Genomic DNA, 25,873 nt, shown 5'->3' on the forward strand with positions numbered 1-25,873 from the left:
TCATGTCCATCGGATTGGTGATGCCATCCCACCATTTAATCCTCTTCGTCCCCTTCTCCTCTCTCCTTCAATCTTTCCCACATCAGCATCTTTTCCAATGAGTCAATTCTTTGCATCAGGTGGCCAAAATATTGGAGCTTCAGCTTCATCATCAGTCCTTCCAGTGAATATTCAGGACCGATTTCCTTTAGGATCGACTGGTTTGATCTCCTTGCAGTCCAAGAGACTCTCAAGAGTCTTCTCCAACACCACAGTTCAGTTTACTGTTAGGAATTCTTATTCCTAATTGGTACCAAAATTGTTGATGAAATGTCGACTGATTAAACTACAGAATAAATAACTCCATTTGCTTGGGTTTTACAATCTGCACAGTTTTTACATTTTTCTGGCCTGTGAGTGATCATAGTATGTTTCATCATTAATTTGGGGAACCCTAGGTTACAAGTGGCAAAGCGCAATCTCTGTGTTCTACTTCTTGATTAATAGACATCTTACTTAGCTACTAACCAGACAGGATCACCCTGCTTATCACTATGTAGTTTTGCATATTATTTAAATGAAAATTTGTCAAATAGAAGAAAAACAGCATAAGTTCCAAAACACAGAACAGGAATACATACTTTGAAAATTTTTTAAAAGACAATTTTGACAATTTTCAAGTTGAAAGCTAAGTGAATATACGTATCAATCATCATCTTGAAAAATTACTCTGAACTCTGTGGAGAACCAGAAAGAGATGGAACTACTTTAGCAGCCCTTCCCAATATCAAAAAGAAAAATAAGCCTTCCAAGGATGAAAAAGCATTCCTTAGTTTGCAATACAAAAGAAAAATTGTCATCTGAGGAGCTAAGATAATTTCATTATTTTCTCTAAATCATTGAATTGTTTAAAGAAATGTTTAGTTGAGTATAGAAATATTCAGTACATTTGTTATTGCCACTGGCTGATGATGACAGATATTCACCAGGGAGTGATTTGGTAAGAAAATAAGAATGCAATAGTGCACTGACAAGAAAAGCAAAGTCAATTTCTTCCATATGATCTTTGTTTTGTGAAATTGCCATGAAATTTTCATGCAGGAACCCTGAGGTATTCATAGCTATTTTTCATAGACCTACAAGCTAAGTGAAGACAGCTCTAAATTATCATCCCAATGGATGAGAAACTCACAGTGTGAATAATAAGGGGAAAAAGCAGTATGAGTATGAAATACTCATAATTTTAAAGCCCTTGTTGACATTAAAAACTGTTTCAGATATCTGTTATTGCCTAGTATGAAGAAAAATTGCTTTGTGTCTCTTGTTTCTAAAAACTTGTGAACTTCCCCGGTGCTCCAGTGGTTAAGAATCTGCCTGCCAATGCAGGGGACATAGGTTCAATCCCTAGTCCAGGAAGATGCTACATGCCACAAAGCAACTAAACTTGTGTGCAACAACTACTAAAGCCCGGGTGCCTAGAGCTTGTGCCCCAAAACAAGAGAAGCCACCACACTAAAACTGCACACCCCGATGAATAGTAGCCCTCACTCTCTGAAACTAGAAAGTCCGAATGCAGCAACAAAGACCCAGCATAGCCAATAAATAAATAAAAACTTACATCTTTTAATTTTTTTCTTTTTAAAATTGTCTTCTTTAGTTCACTTCAGTTGCTCAGTCATGCCCAATTCTTTGTGACCCCATGGACTGCGGCACGCCAGCAATAATCTCCATCACAGATGATTAGACAAGTTGTGGTATATCTATACATGGAAAAGTAATCAGAAATAAAAAGTAATTGATACATATAACAGCATAGATGAATCTCAAAGTAATTGTGCTGAGTGAAACACACCAGACAAAATAATATACACTGTAAAATTTCATATATATAAAGTTATGTTAAATACATACTAATCTATAGTAAAAGAAAGTGAATATTGGTTGTCTGAGAATGGCATTGGGAGTAGGAGAACTGTCGAGATTTCCCAGGAGCTGGTAGAAGCAGTGGATGGTTCATTATCTTGACTGTGGAGATGGTTTTTCAGGTGTATACATAGGTCAGACTTACCAAATTTTACACTTTAAATATGTGCAGTTATTGTACATCTTAATACATCTATTTTTAAAAACATTTTAAAATGTATATCTTGTTAAAAAATTTTTTATACTTTATATGCCAACTTTATTATTATTTTTAAGCATGTTAAATATTTTATATCTAAAAATGGATATATTAAGAGAAAGATGGAAAGGGCCTGGGTGTCAGATGCCATCACAAAGCTGCCATATCAGTTATTTTCTCTCCAGCCTTGTGTTCCTCATACATGAAAAAATTAAAAGCAACAAATTTTTAAAAACTGCCAATCTTAAAATTTTCTTATTGTTATAGGCAATTTAATTCAAATTCTAAGAAATTGAATTGCTTATCATTATTGATTAGAGTCGTGCGTCCTGAAAATTAAGAAGACTATATTTTAAATGTAGAACTCCTTCCAGATCAAAGGTCACCAGAAAACACATGTAGATTTTAAGTGCTTACAAAGTATGAAGCCCAATCATGTGATATAAATAACCCAGGTAGGGCTATGACACTTCAATCGGTACACAAAAGAATCAGACATCTGTAAATGGAACCCAATGATATGATTTACTATAAATCATATTGATACAGGTAATGCTAAACCTGTCCCATCAGTCTCTAATAGCAATCCAGTCAGCATCAAAGTCAAAAGCTCTGATTGTGGAACCAAGCAGAAGTTACGCAGACATTCAACTGGGATGGCATAATTATTTCCTTATCAAGTAAGCATCTCTCAACTATTAAAATGTTTAGAACTAAGCATAGAAAAGTTAAAAAGAATCAAAAGCATCATCAGTTCAGTTCAGTCACTCAGTCGTGTCTGACTCTTTGCGACCCCATGAATCGCAGCATGCCAGGCTCCCTGTCCATCACCATCTCCCGGAGTTCACTCAAACTCACATCCATTGAGTCGGTGATGCCATCCAGCCATCTCAGCCTCTGTCGTCCCCTTCTCCTCCCGCCCCCAATCTCTCCCAGCATCAGAGTCTTTTCCAATGAGTCAACTCTTCACATGAAGTGGCCAAAGTACTGGAGTTTCAGCCTTAGCATCATTCCTTCCAAAGAACACCCAGGACTGGTCTCCTTTAGAATGGACTGGTTGGATCTCCTTGGAGTCCAAGGGACTCTCAAGAGTCTTCTCCAACACCACAGTTCAAAAGCATCAATTCTTTGGCGCTCAGCTTTCTTCACAGTCCAACTCTCACATCCATACATGACCACTGGAAAAACCATGGCCTTGACTAAACGGACCTTTGTTGGCAAAGTAATGTCTCTGCTTTTGAATATGCTATCTAGATTGGTCGTAACTTTTCTTCCAAGGAGTAAGCATCTTTTAATTTCATGGCTGCAGTCACCATCTGCAGTGATTTTGGAGCCCAAAAAGATAAAGTCTGACACTGTTTCCACTGTTTCCCCACCTATTTCCCATGAAGTGATGGGACCAGATGCCATGATCTTCAAGAAAATTAGAGATACCAAGGGAACATTTCATGCAAAATGGGCTCGATAAAGGACAGAAATGGTATGGACCTAACAGAAGCAGAAGATATTAAGAAGAGGTGGCAAGAATACACAGAAGAACTGTACAAAAAAGATCTTCATGACCCAGATAATCACGATGGTGTGATCACTCACCTAGAGCCAGACATCCTGGAAAGTGAAGTCAAGTGGGCCTTAGAAAGCATCACTATGAACAAAGTTAATGGAGGTGATGGAATTCCAGTTGAGCTCTTTAAAATCCTGAAAGATGATGCTGTGAAAGTGCTGCACTCAATATTCCAGCAAATTTGGAAAACTCATCAGTGGCCACAGGACTGGAAAAGGTCCGTTTTCATTCCAATCCCAAAGAAAGGCAATGCCAAAGAATGCTCAAACTACTGCACAATTGCACTCATCTCACATGCTAGTAAAGTAATGCTCAAAAGCATCATAGTAACATCTTTATGTTACAGAATCTGAGGGTTTTGTGAATGTCCTTCTAATGAAAAAAAAAAGGAGTTGAACTTTTAGAGCATCATGTGTCAAGCATTCAATTCAACTTAAAATGAGTAATTTACTGATTGATTTAAACTTTTGGTTTAAACTAAGTCTTTATTAAATGCATACATTGAAACATTTAAAAGAACTTAAGAACAAACTATGCAGAAGCTTAATATCTTTATAAGAATTAATTTTATACTTCAGAAGATTTTAAGTCATAAAGGACTTAAGGAGGGAATTGAATATTTTGCTTTATAAGTGTAGTTTAAAATATTTTAAAATATTAAATGGGACAGATCAAACCTTATTCAGAAACTGCTAAACTAAACTTGAAAGTACATTTGTATATTCAACTTATTAATAAAACTTTAAAGGCTAATGTTGCTAAATTGAATTTCAAATTTTAATATCATAAGGAATTCTTGGATGACCTCTTTTGCACTGAAAAATTGTTTTTAAGGGTATCAAACCTCATATTTAATAAAACATTCCTGGTATTTTTTTCTGAATTTTGTCCCATGTTCCCACTGCCTCTTAAATTCTTAGATTTTTAGTTTACAAATTATCTAGTCACAGAGTTTTCAAGAACATAATTCTCAAAATTGTGGGAAACCGTCCTATATGTATATATGTGTTTCTTCTACTAGATTCTGAATTTTGTGAAAACAAGAATTGCTTTTTATTCTTTGTCTTCTGTGGAATTAGTAGTAATGTTGGCACTCTATTGATTCTTAATAGGTACTCAATAGGAGTTCAGTAATAACTGTTGGAAGGACTGATGCTGAAGCTGAAGCTCTGATACTTTGGCCTCCTGATGCAAAGAACTGACTCATTGGAAAAGACCCTGAGGCTGGGAAAGATTGAAGGCAGGAGAAGGGGATGACAGAGGATGAGATGGTTGGATGGCATCACTGACTCAATGGACATGAGTTTGAGCAAGCTCCAAGAGTTGATGATAGACAGGGAAGCCTGGCATACTACAGTCCCTGGGGTTGCAAAGACTTGGACACCATTGAGCAACTGAACTGAACTGAATAACTGTTGAACAAACTCTTTTGTTTTTCTTTACTAAAGCTCTTTCTCAGCATTTGTACACAATTAATCCCAGCATGGGGCTATCCTGGTGGCTCAGATGGCAAAGAATCTGCCTATAATGCAGGATACCTGGGTTTGATTCCTGGGATGGGATAATCCCCTGGAGAAGTAAATGACAACCCACTCGAGTATTCTTGCCTGAGAATACCATGGACAGAGGAGCCTGGCAGGCTACAGTTACAAAGAGTTAACAAAGAGTCAGACATGACTGAGCGACTTTCACTCACTCAGTCAATCCCAGTATGAGGACCCTTGACTCTTGTTAACATTTCTTGAAAGTCTTCTGGCTGCTTAGAATCTGACTCTTCCTTTGATGTTTGGAAAATCTGCCACTCTACTAGTCTTGGTGGAGGCCTCTAAGTATAGTAACCAAAAAGGCCAGACTGCTGACACCTGTACCATGGGCTTGTGTCAGATCAGATCAGATCAGTCGCTCAGTCGTGTCTGACTCCTTGCGACCCCATGAATCACAGCACGCCAAGCCTCCCTGTCCATCACCAACTCCCGGAGTTCACTCAGACTCATGTCCATCGAGTCAGTGATGCCATCCAGTCATCTCATCCTCTGTCGTCCCCTTCTCCTCTTGCCCCCAATCCCTCCCAGCATCAGGGTCTTTTCCAATGAGTCAACTCTTTGCATGAGGTGGCCAAAGTACTGGAGTTTCAGCTTTAGCATCATTCATTCCTTCCAAAGAAATCCCAGGGCTGATCTCCTTTAGAATGGACTGGTTGGATCTCCTCGGAGTCCAAGGGACTCTCAAGAGTCTTCTCCAACACCACAGTTCAAAAGCATCAATTCTTTGGCGCTCAGCCTTCTTCACAGTCCAGCTCTCACATCCATACATGACCACAGGAAAAACCATAGCCTTGACTAGACGGACCTTTGTTGGCAAAGTAATGTCTCTGCTTTTGAATATGCTATCTAGGTTGGTCATAACTTTCCTTCCAAGGAGTAAGCGTCTTTTAATTTCATGGCTGCAGTCACCATCTGCAGTGATTTTGGAGCCCAGAAAAATAAAGTCTGACACTGTTTCCACTGTTTCCCCATCTATTTCCCATGAAGTGATGGGACCAGATGCCATGATCTTCGTTTTCTGAATGTTGAGCTTTAAGCCAACTTTTTCACTCTCCACTTTCACCTTCATCAAGAGGCTTTTTAGTTCCTCTTCACTTTCTGCCATAAGGGTGGTGTCATCTGCATATCTGATGTGATTGATATTTCTCCCAGCAATCTTGATTCCAGTTTGTGTTTCTTCCAGTCCAAAGTTTCTCATGATGTACTCTGCATATAAGTTAAATAAACAGGGTAACAATATACAGCCTTGACGTACTCCCTTTCCTATTTGGAACCAGTCTGTTGTTCCATGTCCAGTTCTAACTGTTGCTTCCTGACCTGCATACAAATTTCTCAAGAGGCAGATCAGGTGGTCTGGTATTCCCATCTCTTTCAGAATTTTCCAGTTTACTGTGATCCACATAGTCAAAGGCTTTGGCATAGTCAATAAAGCAGAAATAGATGTTTTTCTGGAACTCTCTTGTGGTCTATGCTAAAATAGGATTTCCAAACAGTTTGGGAAAACACAGCATGTTTGCCAAAAGGAACCTTAGAACAGATATTTATTTACCTATCCCATTGTATTATTTATAATTATAATTAATTACAATTTTCAATTATTATTTATCCAATCATATTACTTACATGTGTTGCTTATTAATTTATTAAAAAAATCATTCATTCAATCATACTTTATTTTGTGCCTACTGTATACCAAGTATCATCCTAGGTCTTAGGCCTACAACACTAAAAGAAAACACACAGTCCTTTCCTTCATTTAGCTTAATTTCTATTTTTGAAATGAATTTCTAGTGTTAAAATAAAATATTGGTAATTTTTGAAATGAACTTTGCAGAAAATAAATGTAAGGATAGCTGACATGGGAGATAGTAGCAATCAGTGGTCATAAGCTGCTTTGATCTTTATTTAATAAGGATCTTTACTAGGGATCATAAAGGACCAAACTAAGACTAAAGGATGAGAAAGAACTGGTCAAGAAGAACAGAAGGAAGACCACTTATAGCAAAAGAAATAGCATGAACAGGGGATCTGAGGTTAAGTAGAGTTTGTCATGTTCACATAAAATAAAGATCATACAGCCAGAACACAGGGTATGGTGGGGGAAGGTGATAGGGAATAAGATGAATTTGGAGAAATAACAAGGACAAGATATACAGGGTTTTGTGGAATGCATATTCACTACTGATAAATTTTCAATAATTTTCTGCTCTTCTTTGTTAATGTTTTCCTCTCTCCTTCTGATTTTTTGAATTGTAGAATAAGATGCCAGATCATTTATGTAATTCTTAATATTCTTGCATGGTATTCTGCTCCTGATAGTACTTTGTTATTGTACAGTAATTACAAATATTCATTTTCTCTACTCCAAAATAACTCATGCAACTTAAATTTTTATTGTTAATTCTGCTGTCACCATCTTCTCTGGGGCTATAAATGTCTTCTAAAATAATTCCTCTCATGACAGTTCACATGTAGGTATTTTTGCCTACACATTCTTACATTTTTTTCTCTGTTCCACAACTTCCCTAAGGCATATGTTTTTTGCTCACTCCTGCAAACAGACCATTATTTTCATCAATTATCTATCATGCCAACAGTAGCCGACTACACCATCACAGTTAAATTTTTTCCCAAGAGTACTTAAGAATTTTTAAAAATTCAGTGGTTTATTTTTGTCTCTAACTTTCTTCATGTTACTCAAAGAAATACAGACTTGAGTAGACATCAGAGATTCTTTAGTTTCCCATCTTTATTTTATCAATAATCTCTTTTAAGTATATCATTCATTATTCAATGCTTAACAATTTCATATGTAAATCTTTAATTCCTTAATATTTCTATGTTTTAAACAGCCTAACTTTTCACAATACTTTACAAAGGTCAGTTGGTATCAGAAATGTCCATGTAGGCTTTCTTAGAAAAAGTTAAAAAAAAATATTAAACACACATTATAAAACATTAAACACACAGGATTAATTATCCCCAAATTCCCAGATAAACAGATTTGTCATTTGGCAGTCTTTTATATCAGTTTTTACATTCATATTTATATAATAATAGACATGTATAGATATTATTAACCATTCAACTGGAAGTAAGCAATATGAAAAATAAATCAAAAGACAAATAATTACACTGCACAATTAAATTAGATTCTAGTTTTATACTCTGTCATTCTTCACAAAGCTGTCCACGAGATAAGCAAAAGAAAGCAGTGAGGATCCTCCAGGCAAATTTTCCTTACCTCAAGGCTGGAAAGAAATCTACATATATCTTTTTCTTTTGCTCCCTTTCATTTGTTTAAGTAGCTGAATGACCAAATGATGTTTTCAGGTTTAAAAATGTTTAAACATTTTCTTTGCTACAAGTTGTCTCATCTGTTACTGAGGAAAAGAAATGTCTGAGCAGATGTTCAGAGAAATGAAGTTTCCCAGGTATCAAAAAGGAAAATGCTGATCTGCATGTTACCATGGAGTTAGTTTCTGCCTTCCTTCATGGCAATTAAAGAACAGCCTAATTATCTGAAAAAAAGCAACACTTTTTCTTGGCAAAGTAGTTCATTAGACTTTGAAATATCTCCATAAATCAGGTTTTTCTTACTCTACCACAAGTTCTAAATATCTCTGCCTCAAACAATATTACAAACTATTTACAAGAGAAAAATACTCTTGTTGTAATGTTACAAAGATTTTATGATGAAAATCATGAATTTCTATTTTAAACTATCTAGGGAAAGAACAAAATTCATTCATGAGAAAACTCTTTGTAAGAATAAAATACTGTATTTTAAGTGTTCTGTCAATAACACTATGTATCTGGTAAGAAAATATGCTCTCTGATATTTTCTGCAGCTGTTTTTCCTAAGAACAAGAACTTAATGCCAAATATTTTTATTACTTACTATCTTAGGCACTGCTGCTTTCACAAATGGAATTTATTAACTTGAAAGATAGCACCAAACCCAGGTTAAATCTGTGTGTAAGGGGAAAATAAAGATTGTTACTACAATCGTCGATAAAATATACATATATACATTGTGGCTACAATACAGTTTTTGTACATGTGAAAGAGGAAAGTGCATGTTGATTAATAAATTACTATTTAGAAATATATATACAGGTAAGTAAATAAATAAAACCATACCAGTGGCTATAAAATAAGAAGTATAAATGCCTCTCTTCTTTCTCCCCCACCACTCCTAGTTATACCAAGGCCATCCTGTAGATGGAAAGAGTGTCAATGATTTCTATTTTTAGTTATTTGTATGGTTGCTGTCAGGGTTGAATTTACTTTGCAGCTAAAGAAATTTTAACTTTCAGGGTCCTCTGGGTGCATGTCTCTCCCAGCATTCTGGGAGTGGCCCAGAAGTGGATCCAGATTATGTGGGGCCTAAAATGCATACATTTGGGAAGATATATCTTTAAGAAGGTGTTCATACAAAATTACATATGCATACTATGAGCCAAGCCATGTAGAGCCACCCAAGATGGAAGGGTCATGGTAGAGAGTCCTGACATAACATGATCTACTGGAGGAGGGAATGGCAAACCACTTCAGCATTCTTGCTTGAGAAACTGATGAACAGTATGAAAGGCAAAAAGATATGACACTGAAAGATGAATGCCAAGATCAGTAGGAGTCCAGTATGCTACTGGAGAAGAGCAGAGAAATAGCTCCAGAAAGAACAAAGAGAATGAGCCAAAGTGGAAACAACCCCAGTTGTGGATATATTTGGTGGTGAAAGTAAAGTCTGATGCTGTAAAGAACAATATTTCATAGGAACCTGGAACGGTAGGTCCATGAAACAAGGCAAATTGGAAGTGGTCAAACAGGAGATGGCATGAGTGACTGTTGACATTTTAGGAATCAGCAAACTAGAATGATTGGAGAAGGAAATGGCAACCCACTCCAGTGTTCTTGCCTGGAGAATCCCAGGGACAGGGGAGCCTGGTGGGCTGCCGTCTATGGGGTCGCACAGAGTCGGACATAACTGATGCGACTTAGCAGCAGCAGCAAACTAGAATGACTGGAATGGGTGAATTTATGACCACTGTATCTACTACTGAGGGCAAGAATCCCTTAGAAGAAATGGAGTAGCCCTCAGAGTCAACTGAAGAGTCAACAGAAGAAATGAAGTACTTAGGTGCAATCTCAAAAATGACAGGAAGATCTCGGTTCATTTCCAAGGCAAACCATTCAATATCACATTAATTCAGGTTTATGCCCCAACCACTAATGCCAAAAAAGCTGAAGTTGAACAGTTCTATGAGGACCTACAAGACCTTCTAGAACTAATACCAAAAAAGATGTTCTTTTCATCATAAGGGATTAGAACACAAAAGCAGGTAGTCAAGAGATACCTGGAGCAACAGGCAAGTTTGGTCTTGGAATACAAAATGAAGCAACAAAGACTAATAGAGTTTTGCCAAGAGAATGCACTGGTCATAGCAAACACCCTCTTCCAACAACACAAGAGAGTACTCTGCACATGGACATTGCCAAATGGTCAATACTAAAATCATATTGATTATATTTATGCAGCCGAGGATGGATAAGATCTATACAGTCAGCAAAAACAAGATAGAGAGCTAACTGTGGCTCAGATCATGAACTCCTTATTACCAAAGTACTTCCATTCAGATTTAAATGAAAATAAGTAGGAAAAAGAACTAGGCCATTCAGGTACATCCTAAATCAAATCCCTTATTATACAGTGGAAGTGACAAATAGATTCAAGGGATTAGATCTGATAGTGTCAGAAGAAATATGGACAGAGGTTTGTAACATTGTAAGAAGGCAGTGTTCAAAACCATCCCCAAGGAAAACAAATGCAAAAAGGCAAACTGGTTATCTGAGGAGGCCTTACAAATAGCTGAGAAAAGAAGAGAAATGGAAGGCAAAGAATAAAGGAAAGATATAACCTTCTGAATGCAGAGTTCCAAAGAATAGCAAGGAGAAATAAGAAAGCCTTCTTAAGTGAACAATGCAAAGAAATAGAGGAAAACAACAGAATGGGAAAGATTAGAGATCTCTTCAAGAAAATTAGAGATACCAAGGGAACATTTCATGCAAAGATGAGCACAATAAAGGACAGAAATGGCAAAGACCTAACAGAAGCAAAAGAGATTAAGAAGAGGTACAAAGAATACACAGAAGAACTATATAAAAAAGGTTTGAATGACCTGGATAATCATGGTGGTGTGGTCAGTCACCTAGAGCCAGATATCCTGCAGTGTGAAGTCAAGTGGACCTTAGGAAGAATTACTGCAAACAAAGCTAATGAAAGTGATGGAATTCCAGCTGAGCTATTTCAAATCCTGAAATATGATGCTGCAAAAGTGCTGCACTCAATATGCCAATTTGGAAAACTCAGCAGTGGCTACAGGACTGGAAAATTTCAGCTTTCATTCTAATCTCAAAGAAAGGCAATGCCAAAGATGTTCAAACTACCATACAATTGCACTCATTTCATATGCTAGTAAGGTCATACTCAAAATCCTTCAAGCTAGGCTTCAACAGTACATGAACCAAGGACTCCCAGATGTACAATCTGGATTTAGAAAAGGCAGAGGAACCAGAGGTCAAATTACCAATGTCTGTTGGATCATAGGAAAAGCAAAAGAATTCTGAGAAAGCTGTATATGTCTGCCTCATTGACTACTTTAAAGCCTTTGACTGTTTGGATCTTAACAACTGTGGAAATTCTTTAAAAGATTTGGATAACAGACTACCTTATCTGCCTCTTGAGAAACCTGTAAGCAGGTCAAGAAGCAACAGTTAGAAGTGGACATGGAACAATGGACTGGTTCAAAATTGGGAAAGGAATACATCAAGCCTCTCTATTGTCACCCTGTTTATTTATTTAACTTATATTCAGAGTACATCATGCAAAATGCCAGGCTAGATGAAGCTCAAGCTAGAATCAAGATTGCCAGGAGAAATATCAATAACCTCAGATATGCAGATGACACCACCCTAATGGCAGAAAGTGGAGAGGAACTAAAGACCCTCTTGATGAAGGTGAAAGAGTACAGTGAAAATGCTGGCTTAAACTCAGCATTCAAAAAACTAAGATCATGGCATCGAGTCCCATCACTTCATGACAAATAGATGGGGAAAAAATGGAAACAGTGGCAGACTTTATTTTCTTGGATTCCAAAATCACTTGGGATGGTGGCTTCAGTCATGAAATTCAAAGACACTTGCTCCTTGCAAGGAAAGCTATGACAAGCATAGATAGCGTGTTAAAAAGCAAGACATCACTTTGTTGACAAAAATCTGTGTAGTCAAAGCTATGGTTTTTCCAGTAGTTATATACAGATGTGATAGTTGGACCTTAAAAAGGCTGAACATCGAAGAGTTGATGTTTTTAAACTGCTATGTTGAAGAAGACTCTTGAGAGGCCCTTGAATGACAAGGAGATCAAACCGGTCAATCAATGCTGAACATTTGTTGGAAGGATTGATGCTGAAGCTGAAGCTCCATACTTTGCCCACCTGAAATGAAGGCCTGGCTCACTGGAAGATACCCTGATGCCAGGAGAGATTGAGAGGGCAGAAGGAGAAGGGGTCGACAGAGGACGAGATGGTTGGATGGCATCACCAAGTCAATGGACATTAATTTGAGCAAACTCCGGGAGACTGTGAAGGACAGGCAAGCCTGGCATGCTGCAGTCCATGGGGTTGCAAAGAGTTGACACAATTCAGTGACTGAACATACATATACAAAACTGCAAAATTGCTAGGGCTCCTTCAATGCGTTTCAGAAAATCCTTGCAGGTGAGCATTCCTTAAGCTCATGCTTCATTAGTTTCAAGGCCAATAGGTTCCTGGTTGCCATTTTTAGATTTACCAAGAGCATTCTACAGTATGTTTAAATTACCTACTCAGAAGCATAAGGACATTTAGTGTACTTACCTTATCTATCAATTTTTCTTTTTCTTTCCCCCATTTACCTTCTGGTTTTTATAGTGTATTTTTTGTTATCCTATTGATAGGTAAGGTTTATGACAGTCACTAAAATTATGTCTCTAATCTTTTGTAGATTTATTCCAAAACCCAATCAACAGTAATACAATATTACTATATAAATTATATTTTGTGTTGAATCAAGTAATATGTTTGGATGCCTACAGAAATACACGAAACCTTGTATTTTTAAAAGTTCCTACTCTAAGGGAAATCTTCCAAGCATCTTGACTTATGATATTCGTTTTTTTTCAAATTTTTTCTTAACTTCTGGATAAGACTTAGCTGACCTGTTTCTTATATTCCTGCTTCCCATTTTTTGTGTTTGTTTACACACTGCCTGGATTAACTCCTCAAATAATTTTTTATCTAGTTTTGTAGGGGGTAGAGTTTGTGAATGTCCTTCAAAATTGAATGACTTCACAGACTATTACTAGCTGCAGAAAATACTCTTTATGCAAAAGTTTCAAGGACATATTAAATTTAGTTTTCCATGTGTATACTTTATCATAATAACATGTTTTTAAAAGAATTTCAAAGAAAATTATGGGAAGGAAGGTGAGCAGTAGGCATAAAGAAGTAATGTTTATTTAATTTGCCTCAAGGTAAATGAGACCAATCTAAAGTGAAATCACCTTTTGCAATTGTTAGAAGGCATGCATTTATATGACTAAAAGCTAGTAGTAAATATTAGCCTTCACAGTATTCAACCAGAAGTGTTAACTATTTTCTAAAAATCTAAACATTTTTCCTGAAAGGATTTTCTTCCTTTTTGTTTTCTCAACATTCAGGCTGATAACAGCTATGCCTTGTAAACCACCGAAAAATACTCTTAATACATATTTCAGAATGACTTAGTGGGATGATAAGTACTCCCTCAACAATTCAATATACTAAAAGTAATCACCTTTTCCCATTGAGGTTTTCTTGTATGTATTAAATAAATTGTTTATACTCCATAAACCTAGGAAAATAGGTCATTATACTCCAACTTTAGAAACTCTTCAAAGTAATACATTTACAGTATCTAATAAGAGATTATAATTTCTTCCTGTCAATTTTCTTAATATTTGCAATAATCATCAGTGCTGGTAAAAATGATGTATGTAACTTTTAAAATATTTGTGCAAATTTGTGTTCATGACTCAGTCATGAGTCATGGGAATCCGATAATCCTGTATCTTTTCCTCATGTAGAAGAGGGGATTTGAGTTAACACAAGCTGACATGACCAGCATGATTGTTTTTTATGTACTTGTTATCAGTCTGAATAGCTGTCTGATAGAGAACTGTGTTTTTGTCCTAGTGATGAGTGGGTTGAGCCAGGATCTAAGGAGAAGGCGTTGACTTTCTGTTTTCCCATTCGCTGATTTTTATGTTCATTTCCCACCCCTGACTTATCTGACTTCTTATCCCTTACCACTGTATCCATTTTGTTGTTGTTGTTGTTTAGTTGCTAACTCATGTCTATCTCTTTTGCAGCCCCATGGACTGTAGCCCACCAGGCTTCACTGTCAGGATTTCCCAGGCAAGAATCCTGGAGTAGGTTGCCATTTCCTTCTCTGGGGGATCTTCCCAACCCAGAGACTGAACCCACGTCTCCTGTATTGCCCGTGGATTCTTTACCACTGAGCCACCTGGGAAGGCCTGTATCCATCTTAGCATGTTTTTAAAGCATATTTTTGAAGTCTATCCATCAATTAGTACATAGCTTTTTGCTGCGTTGTAAGACAGAAGCCAAATAATAATGATAGGAATGACCAAGTAGTTCACACTTGAACTAGGAAGGTAACATTCCTGGTGAAATTAGAGAACACCAATGCTGAATTGTGTGGTGTGAACTGTCAACTCAATAGATTTTTAGAGGAAGAAATGATCACTTTTGGTTGTAGTTGTATAAAATTTAGCATTCTTTGATGGCTAGCTATATAAACTGACTGCCTAACATAAGGAAAAATTTTAATTGGAAAGATATCATGATATTATAAAATCTACAGAAAGACTAAAGAACTACCCACAAAATGACAGATTCCAAAGACTAAGCTGCCAGAATTGCTTGGTTGTGTTGTAAGAATGTGGTCCCTGGAGTAAATATGCTTCATCTATTTTTTCATGTTGTGTCACTTCACTCACTTATAAAAATCTCAGGAGAGAAAATGTGGCAAGTCAAATGATGACTCCTTGACTATAATAAATCAGGGCGCCTTGATTTGCAGCTCACAAAGTGGATTTCTGCTTCTGCCTATGATGGAATAATACAAAAACCAGCTATTTGAAAACAACAGTTTGTGAATTATCTCTCAGTTCTTCATAACATCTCTGCTTTTGACTTGGAATCAAAGAATGACAATCCAATAGATTCAAATCTAAATCGATTTCCAACAATATTTACATCTATAAAATGAATGATTTCTTTTGCTATTCCAGATGATGATTTGAAGGTAACAGCACTGGAATTCTGGCTTAGGTGTTTAGTAACTGATTTTGTGTAAGATGTTTCCTATAACCCTTCAGTTTCCCACCTTGCAGGATTATTGTGGGGATTAAGGTGAATTCATATAAGAGCTGTTTGCAACACATGTACAAAATAAATGGAGGCATTTTATGTTATTATTGAATAAGTAAATGTATCCAGAATAGGTATAACTGACGCAACAGACAAGACTCCACTTTTTGTTAAATAAGACTTCTTACGTTTCTGTCCACACTTGGTAAAAATTATTAATCCTATGTATTTCCTTCAAATTTGTATTGAATTTAAAAATATAAAGTATTTAAAATAGAATAAAAAGCAATCACAGAAATTAGAGTTTTCTAAAATGGTTCATGGGCAGAAATTTTTATTCAGCATAACCTTGTATTTTGAGACCTGTTCAGCCACCTGTTTTGTTTTTTGTATTTTAAGGTGATGATTTGACGTCAGGTTTACCAAAGTATATCATGTCACATACTGCTGCTAATTATATTAGTTTTTACTTTGACAAATGTTCTGTTACCATATTCAATGTTATATTCTGAATGTATTATTGGCAACTTTTACATTGTTATGTTTGAAAACTTGTGGTACTGAAATATAACAAAAGGCAAAGAAAGGCACTTTGTGTGGGTAGTGTTAATTAATTCTGATTTTTACCATGAGAAGCTAGGGTTCTGGCTACAAAATGAAGTCAGGGAGATACATAATAGGGACCTTCAGAGTGTCTGGGAGAAGCCCACTGAGTGTCTCTTGGTGCTACCATGCCCAGTGATAATTGTGGATAGAAGATTATAGCAACCAGACTGCCATGCAGAAGGATATCAAGGGCACAGACTCTTTGTTGGTAGAAGTCAGGCTCACTCCAGAAGGAAAACAATATAAATCAGCCCTGTTGCATGTCTAAGCTAAGAAAATTTTACATTTGGTAATGGAGGAGGGGAGATAAATAATGTCTGTTATAGCCTTGGAATCAGGTGCAACATTGGGGATGGCAGCTTGTTTCACCTACTTTCTTACATTCAGTCTTGGCAGAGATGTCAGCTGGCCACCATATTGAAAGGAATCCTGTAACTGACTGGACTTCATAGGAGGAAACTGGAGTTGTGGGCACAGAGAATAGACTATTGTAACAACTCTTGTGTGCCTCTTCTAATACTTTTATTCTGATCTTAGTTGTGAAGACTAGTTCTCCTGAAGACTTCAGCCAGATTCTTTCAAGTGTAACCTGAAAGCACATTGCCTCAGGCCAACACTGAGCACCTCTTACTTTCTGTTGGAAGGCTTCTATCGGGCAAGTCATTAGATATCACAGAATTCTCTCAATTTTCATGCTTGAGTAACTAAGAAATCTAGAGGTGTTATTGCCCTGTGGCTTAGCCTTCATCAGTGGAGAAGGGAAAGTGAAAGTGTTTGTCGCTCAGTTGTGTCCAACTTCGTAATCCCAATGACTGTAGCCCACCAGGCTCCTCTCTCCATGAAATCCTCCAGGCAAGAATGCAGGAGGGGGTTGCCATTTCCTTCTCCAGGGGATCTTCCTGACCCAAGGATTGAACCTGTGTCTCTCGCATTGCAGGCAGATTCTTTACCTACTGAGCCACCAGGGAAACTGATTGAAAAATGTTTTCTCTTTACTTTACCTAGTGAATGGTTCTGAGATGCATTTGGTTTGTCCAGGATTAAGCTCCTTATCATCCATGTGATAGCCAGCTCAGTGTACATTCCTCTGTTGCCTTTCTCTTCTCCATTTTCACTCTTTCTGACTCTCAACGCTGTTCCCTAGAATCACATTCCCCAAACACTACAGTTGTCCCTTGTTATCTATTGTGGATTGGTTCAAGGACTCTTGAGGATAACAAGATCCATGAATGATAAGTCCTTTATATAAAATGATGTACTACTTACATATAATCTACTTATATCCTCACATATACTTTAAACCATTTCTAGATTACTTTTAATGCTTAGGACAATGTAAATGCTATGCAAATAGTTGCCAGTGCATGGCAAGTTCAAATTTTGCTTTTTTGGAACTTCCTGGAATTCTAAAAAATATTTTTGATCCACAATTGGCTAAATCTGCAGATGCAAAAACTGTGGATATGGAGGGCAGACTATACTCTTAAATATGCTTTATCTCAGTTGCTACTTTCGAGAAAACCTGGACTGAGACAAGAATATTTTGGAATGGCCAAAAAGTTTGTATATTTTGGCCATCCCAATAATTTTTATTTATTTAAACCCCGTCTGTGGGGTCGCACAGAGTCGGACACGACTGAAGCGACTTAGCAGCAGCAGCAGCAGCAGAGATTTACTATGAATCAGGTATGCTTTATTTTTGTTACTTTTAAACCTATAAATTTTAAAATTGCAGATTAAAATGAATAAATTTAGACTATTGAAAGCAAATATCTGACATTATTTCATCTATAAATATATTTGCATGTATCTTTGATATATAAGGTCTTTAAAAATGTAACTAGAATCCCATTATCACATTTCTAAAATTGACAATATTTCCTTTACATGATCTAATGCCTAGTATGTGTTTACTTTTCCTTAATTGTCTAATAAATGTCTTTTTACAATCAGTTTATTGTAGTCAAGATTATAACAAGGTCATACAACTCTCAATCTATAGCAGTTCTTTTTCTTTCTTTCCTTCCTGCCTTTCTTTCTCTCTTTTATCTCTTCCATTTATTTATTTACGGAAAAATTGGGTCATTTATTCTGTAGAATTTCCCACATTCTGGTTTTTACTGATTGTTTCCTCAAGGTTCACTTTAACTATCATCCCTTATTTAAAAATGTAAGTATCATTTCTAAAAAATTTATCTGCAAAATATGTGTTACTGATTATCTGGGAATGGTTTCTATCTCTGTTTCCTTGTGCTGACTTTTTTGATTTCTGACTTGAGTGCTTTGCATTCTCCAATCTGCTGTGGCAAAAGAAAGTTCATTTCCTAATCACTTGGAGGAGTGACTTCTTTATTGTGTCTATGCTGAAAATATGTTTCTACATGGAGTTGTGTTTGGTTATTTACATCATACCTCATTCCATAATGATTTGAGGTGTTATACAAACCTACATACAGATCAACAATTTAAAAATAACGTATTAAAGAATTAGGGTAAAAGGAATACTAAGGTAGGAAAATATATAAAATTTAAGGTGTCACTCTGAACAGAATGATGGTAACCAAGATGCTTCATGTAAAACAAAATTAGTCATTCTGCATGATTGTAATGTATTGATGGTAGTCCTATTTACCAAGGCTTATAACAGTACCTGTGGAGAAGGAAACGGCAACCCACTCCAGTTCTCTTGCCTGGAAAATTTCCATGGACAGAGGAGCCTGGTGGGAATCCAGAGGAATCCATGGGGTTGCAGAGAGTCGGACACGACTGAGCACACATACACACACATAACAGTACCTGACCCACAGGACAAATAAAAAACTAATTTCTAACTATCTAATGATTTATGCTTATCACACAGTCTCCATATGTGACCAACTGAAGCTATTTAAGCCATATAGACAATTCTAAACATAAATTCTGTATGAATTCTTGGTATACTTTCTGGGAATTAAATATGAAGACATTGAAAGTAGATAGCATGTAAGAATAAGTACAGTAGGTTTCAAAGATTTAGATTCAAGGGTAAGACAGGATAGACAGTTATTTCTAAAGCCTAGAAATAACAATTACTGCTTTTTTCCATTAAAGAAAAGATTAAGAGCATTGCAATGGTATAAGGATAAGGAGTAACTTCAAAATAGAGTGTGACTTGACATTTAGCAACTAGGAAAAATACTTCATAGAAGAAGTTTAGAGCTGAAGATCATCCATAGAAGTGATTGGAATGCTTCAGATCTAATTTTCTAATCTGAAACATTACAGATATATATTTCCCTGAATGGTATCTATATATTTTAAAAAACATAAACTTAAAACTCATTTGGATGTATTATAAAGCCCAAGACAGATCATTTTTAAAATTGAAAACAAAACTGAAACACAATTAAAACATTTTTTAAATATTCAAACAAAATAGGATTTTTATTTTTAGATACAGTAAAATGCAGAAACACAGTTGTTTCTTGTTAGAACCATTGACAATTCAGGAGGATTGAATAAAATAGACATACCAACACATGTTTAGCAGGAGAAAATTAACTTGAAATTACTTTAAAATGTAAAGTGCCATTTAAAATTATTACTCAGTTTTACTGTGTACTTAGCATTGTCAGATGGTAAAGCGTCTGCCTACAATGCGGGAGACCTGGGTTCAATCCCTGGGTCGGGAAGATCTCCTGGAGAAGGAAATGGCAACCCACTCCAGTATTCTTGCCTGGAAAATCCCATGGACAGAGGATCCTGGTAGACTACAGTCCATGGGGTCACAAAGAGTCGGACACGACTGAGTGACTTCACCTTGACCTTAGCATTGTTAGGCAAGGAAAAAATAAGCAAACAGATAAGCAAAGCATAGCTTTCGGATCTTGCCTGTCACTGACAGGACCTTTCTGTCATCATAACAGTGTGAACAATGTTTTTGGAAGTCTCCTGTCCCTTTGTTTCATTATTTGGGTCAGAATATTCTGTGGTCAGAGATTTTTTATATTCACATCCACACAAATGTCTACCAACTGAAAGTTAAGTCAAGCTCAAATATTTTATCCTCTAAAGTGTACATATGTGACAGTTGCAAAAATGAAGAAAAATAAACTATAAAATTTAAATAAATGACTTATTTAGTATACTAAGCCTTCTTGTATAAGAATCAACCAAACTGAAACCCATTTATTTGTAGATTCAATTAAAAGCATTCTGACTAGCAGGATAATAATTCTGTGTTCTTGTGTTACAGTATGATTGGTCATACATTTACGTCAAAACCAGTTTGGTCAATTAAATTTATTCTGATATTTATTAATTCAACAAAATTGTATTGCTCACTACTATAGCCAAACACTTTACTTAGTCCTAGGACTGTAGAGGCAAGTGAAGCAAATTCTTTCGCTCAAGAGACAACAGTTTAGTAGAGGAAATAAAAGGAAATCTAGGATTACAATTTTTCCTAACATGAGCCAAGTTAGAAAGAGTTGTAGAGGCAGATTTAGGTGAGCAAGGCTGGTGGTGGTGGTGGTAGTAGTATTACAGTCAGCATGAGGTGATGCTCAAAATTCACCAAGCTAGGCTTCAACAGTACATGAACCGTGAACTTCTGCATGTTCAAGCTGGATTTAGAAAAGGCAGAGGAACCAGATATCAAATTGCCAGCATTCGTTGGATCATCAAAAAAAGCAAGAGGGTTCCAGAAAAACATCTACTTCTGCTTTATTGACTATGCCAAAGCCTTTGACTGCATGGATCACAACAAACTCTGGAAAATTCTTCAAGAGATGTGAATACCAGACCCCCTGACCTGCCTCTTAAGAAACATGTATGCAGGTGCCGAGGTCCAGCCCCGGCTGATCCAGGGTATTCGAAGGGGAGATGGAGTAGGCGACCTATTTATTTATTTAGAGATATAAAGAATAATAGAAAGAGGATAGCTCAGTAGGAAAATTCAGTGGAGAAAAGAAGCTGAGTAGCTTGGTTTACGCGGGAGACCAATAAAACTTCAAGACAAGAAGTTTGCACCACTTACGTAGGCTGCAGGCGTCCTTCTGTTCTCCCGAAGGAGAGGAGACACTGAGGCCTCCCCGGTCGGATCTTAGAAGCCCAGGCATAATTAGTAAGCATGGTGGGTTCCGCGCTCCAAATGGAGACTCAGCTGGAAGTTAAAGGGAAGAATGACATGGGGAGACCAAGCGTTGGTGAGCAAGGCCTGTAGCTTTATTTTTAACAGGGGCTTATATACACTAAGTTACACATAGAGGATAATAGGGGATGCAAAGTCAGCAGTCTTTGATGCTTATCAAAAACCAGGGTTTCTTTCCTGCAAATTTATCGTATACAAATGGTTTAGGTGATTTACATCATCTTCTGGCCAGAAGGCCTATTAACATTTTATGACTCTTGACAAGGACTTATCAACCGTAAGACTTATTTTCTCTATGAATAATTATTTTAAGGTTTGGCGCCATCTTTCGAAGATAAAATTACATTCCTATAGGGCGGATGTCTAATGGGTTTACAAAGGAAAGAATTTATTACCTTAAGGGTCTAAAGTTACTAACACCAAGGCCACTACTTATTTTTTCTACATACCAACTATTAATTAATACATATTCAAGGACACAATTCAGGGGATGTGGAAACTTGGCAACAAACATTGGCTCATCAATGAAATCTTTTACTAGTTTTATTTTGACAGTTTCTAACTCTCTGAGAGGCTCTAAGCTATTTGAATATCTTAAGCTTCCCGTGCCTCTCGAGGCTGGGAGACTGTAAACAATCGTATGCATAGCTGTAGGTGTCCGGGTAAACTTGTCAGGCGAGTTAGAGAGCCATCTGAGGGGTTTGGATTTAAACACTCCTAATTGCACAAGAACTTTATTAATTGGAGCTGTAACTTAACTCTTTGACAGAGAGAGCGAGATGGTGGTGGGGGACAGCCCCCAGTAAAGTCAGAGGTGAGAGCACAAAGCAATAAAGTAGGCAGACTCTGGTTTTTGGGGGTAGATGCTCGAAAATATCCGGGGGCACTCCCGAGGCTCGATCCCGCCTTTGCGTATGCCGAGCCTCCTTCCTCATGACCTTTGTCACGAGTGGAATGTCTCTCGCCGGCTCCTGGCATGCAGGTCAAGAAGTAACAGAACTGGACATGGAACAACAGACTGGTTTTAAACTGGGAAATGAGTACGTGAAGGCTGTATATTGTCACTCTGCTTATTTAACTTATATGCAGAGTACATCATGAGGAATGCTGTGCTGGATGAAGCACAAGCTGGAATCAAGATTGCCAGGAGAAACATCAGTAACCTCAGATATGCAGATGACACCACCCTTATGGCAGAAAGTGAAGAAAAACTGAAGAGCCTCTTGATGAAGGTGAAAGACGAGAGTGAAAAAGTTGGGTTAAAACTCAACATTCAGAAAACTAAGATCATGGCATCCAGTCCCATCAATTCATGTCAAATAGATGGGGAAACAGTGGAAGCAGTGACAGACTATTTTTTTGGGCTCCAAAATCACTGCAGATGGTGACTGCAGCCATGAAATTAAAAGACACTTGCTCCTTGGAAGAAAAGTTATGACTAACCTACATAGCATATTAAAAAGCAGAGACATTACTTTGCCAACAAAGGTCTGTCTAGTCAAAGCTATGATTTTTCCGGCAGTCACATATGGATTTGAGAGTTGGACTATAAAGAAAGCTGAGTGCCAAAGAATTGATGCTTTTGAACTGTGGTGTTGGAGAAGACTCTCGAGAGTCCCTGGGATGCAAGGAGATCCACCAGTCCATTCTTAAGAAAATCAATCCTGAATATGTATTGGAAGGACTGATGCTGAAGCTGAAACTCCAAAACTTTGGCCACCTGATGCAAAGAACTGACTCATTTGAAAAGACCCTGATGCTGGGAAAGATTGAAGGCAGGAGGAGAAGGGGATGACAGGGGATGAGATGGTTGGATGGCATAAGTGACTCAATGTGCATGAGTTTGAGTAAACTCTAGGAGTTGATGATGGACAGGGAGGCCTGGCATGCTGCAGTCCATGGGTCACAAAAAGTCAGACACGACCGAGCAACTAAACTGAACTAAACTGAGGTTGTGCCTGAGGAGGTTGGTGAGGACCTCATGGACATAGTGCTACTCTAGATGACCTTTAATGGATAAGGGAAAAGTGCATGTGTGTGTGTGTGCACTCAGTCATATCTAACTCTTTGTGACCTCACGGACTGTAGCCCTCCAGGCTCCTCTGTGCATGGAATTTTCTAGGCAAGAATACTGGAGTGGGTAGCCATTCCCATCTCCAGGGGATCTTCCTGACTCAGGGATTGAATTCACATCTCTTGTGTCTCCTGCATTGGCAGGCAGATTCTTTACCACAGTTCCACTTGGGAAGACCAAGGGAAAAGTGAGAAAATTATTTTAAGAAAAGGAAAACTACATTATACATTGGGGAAAAATCTAATAAATTCCCTTTGGCTGAAGTGAAGATTGATTCTTTGGAACAATGGGAGTGGGAGGATATAGTGAAAAGTGGGAGGAAGCAGGTAGTGGTTAGAAACTGTAGGCAAGTTTAAACTTTATTTTCTCATGTAGAAGCACTGATGGATATTTAAGCAAAGGAATGATATGCTCAGATTTAAATACTGTAAATGTGAAACAGCATTGTTTCATGAAACAAACTGTGAAACATCACGGAGAATCAAACTGAATAATAAAGCAACTGATCAGAAGCCAGCTCTGAGTGTGAAGCACAGAATACTGAGAGAGAATGGTTATGAACTGAGTAGCAGAGAATTTGGTGGAAACTGGTAACTGGGACCATGGGGGATGAGGAAGGAGAAGAAGCCAAGAGTGATGCTTAGACTTGAATAAATGGGTGAATGGTGGCACCCTTCACTGAGAGAGAAAGCATCTAAAGAGGGAAAAATTGGGGAAAAAACTGAATTTTTAAAAAATTTATTTATGTTTTATTGAAAGATAATTGCTTTATAGAATTTTGCTGTTCTTTGTCAAACCTCAACATGAATCAGCCATAGGTACACATACATCCCCTCCCTCCTGAACTTCCCTTTCATCTCCCTCCCTATCCTACCCCTCCTGGTTGACATAGAGCCCCTGTATGAGTTTCCTTAGCCATACAGCAAATTACCATTGGACATTTTTTCTACACATGGTACTATACGTTTCCATGTTACTCTTTTCATACATCTCACCCTCTTCTTCCCTCTCCCCCAAGTCTACTCTCCATGTCCACTTCTCCACTGCTGCCCTGTAAGTAAATTCTTTAGTACCACTTTTCTAGATTCCATATATATGCATTAGAATATGATATTTATCTTTCTCTTTCTGACTTGCTTCACTCTGTATAATAGGTTCTAGGTTCATTCACCTCATTAGAACCGACGCAAAGGCGTTCCTTTTTAAGGCTAAGTAATATTCCATTGTGGATATGTACCACAACTTCTTTATCCTTTCAATTGTTGATGGACATCTAGGTTGCTTCCATGTTCTAGCTATTGTAAATAGTGCTGCAATGAACAATGGAATACATATGTCTTTTACAATTTTGGTTTTCTCAGGGTATATGCCTAGGAGTGGAATTGCTGGGTCATATGGTGGTTTTATTTCTATTTTTTTAAAGAAATCTCCATACCATCTTCCATAGTGGCTGTATCAGTTCAAATTCTCACCAAAAGTGCAAGAGAGTTCCCTTTTCTCCACACCCTCTCCAGCGTTTATTGTTTGTAGAATTTTTGATAATGGCCATTCTGACTGGTATGAGGTGATATCTCATTGTAGTTTTGATTTGCATTTCTTTAGTAATGAATGATGTTGAGCATCTGTTCATGTGTTGGCCATCTGTATGTCGTCTTTGGAGAAATGTCTGTTTAGATCTTTTTCCCACTTTTTGAATGGGTTGTTGGTTTTTCTGGTATTGAGTTGTATGAGCTGCCTGTATACTTTGGAAATTAATCCTTTGTCAGTTGTTTCATTTGCTATTATTTTTCTTCCATTCTGAGGGTTGTCTTTTCACCTTGCTTAGTGTTTCCTTTGCTGTTCAAAAGCTTTTAAGTTTAATCGGGTCCCACTTGTTTACTTTTGTTTTTATTTCCTTTACTCTAGGAGGTGGGTCATAGAGGATCTTGATTTGATTTATGTCATTAAGTGCTCTGCCTATGTTTTCCTCTAAGAGTTTTATAGTTTCTGGCCTTACATTTAGGTCTTTAATCCACTTTGAGTTTATCTTTGGATATGGAATTAGGAGGTGTTCTAATTTTGAAAGGTTGTTGTTGTCGCGAATACACCGGGATTCTTGGCCCCCCGAGGAGAAGAATTCAATCCGGGGCCAGAGACGAGGCTTGATCGCTCAGAGCTTTTGTGTAATAAAGTTTTATTAAAGTATAAAGGAGATAGAGAAAGCTTCTGACATAGGCATCAGAAGGGGGCAGAAAGAGTACCCCCCTGCTAGTCTTCAGCTGGATGTTATATAGTCACTAGCAGTCTGTTAATGAAAGAAAGGAATGTCTTATAATTCAGAATAGCACCAGGCCCCTCGCCCATAAGATGCATTTTGGGATAATCTTGGCACCAAATGGTTT

The 25,873-nt window shown here is 37.3% G+C and overlaps 1 long non-coding RNA gene across 1 annotated transcript; it reads right to left on the minus strand.

Annotated features, from left to right (window-relative positions):
• Positions 1-1,630: 1,630 nt before the first annotated feature.
• LOC129641661 (uncharacterized) lies at positions 1,631-21,470 on the minus strand. Its single transcript, XR_008709382.1, has 3 exons — positions 21,305-21,470; positions 9,111-9,181; positions 1,631-1,739 (listed from the first exon to the last, which is right to left on the minus strand). It is a non-coding gene; the product is annotated as an uncharacterized LOC129641661 (long non-coding RNA).
• Positions 21,471-25,873: the final 4,403 nt, after the last annotated feature.

Source organism: Bubalus kerabau, chromosome 1 (genome assembly GCF_029407905.1).
Source record: "Bubalus kerabau isolate K-KA32 ecotype Philippines breed swamp buffalo chromosome 1, PCC_UOA_SB_1v2, whole genome shotgun sequence".
Taxonomy (NCBI): Eukaryota; Metazoa; Chordata; class Mammalia; order Artiodactyla; family Bovidae; genus Bubalus; species Bubalus kerabau.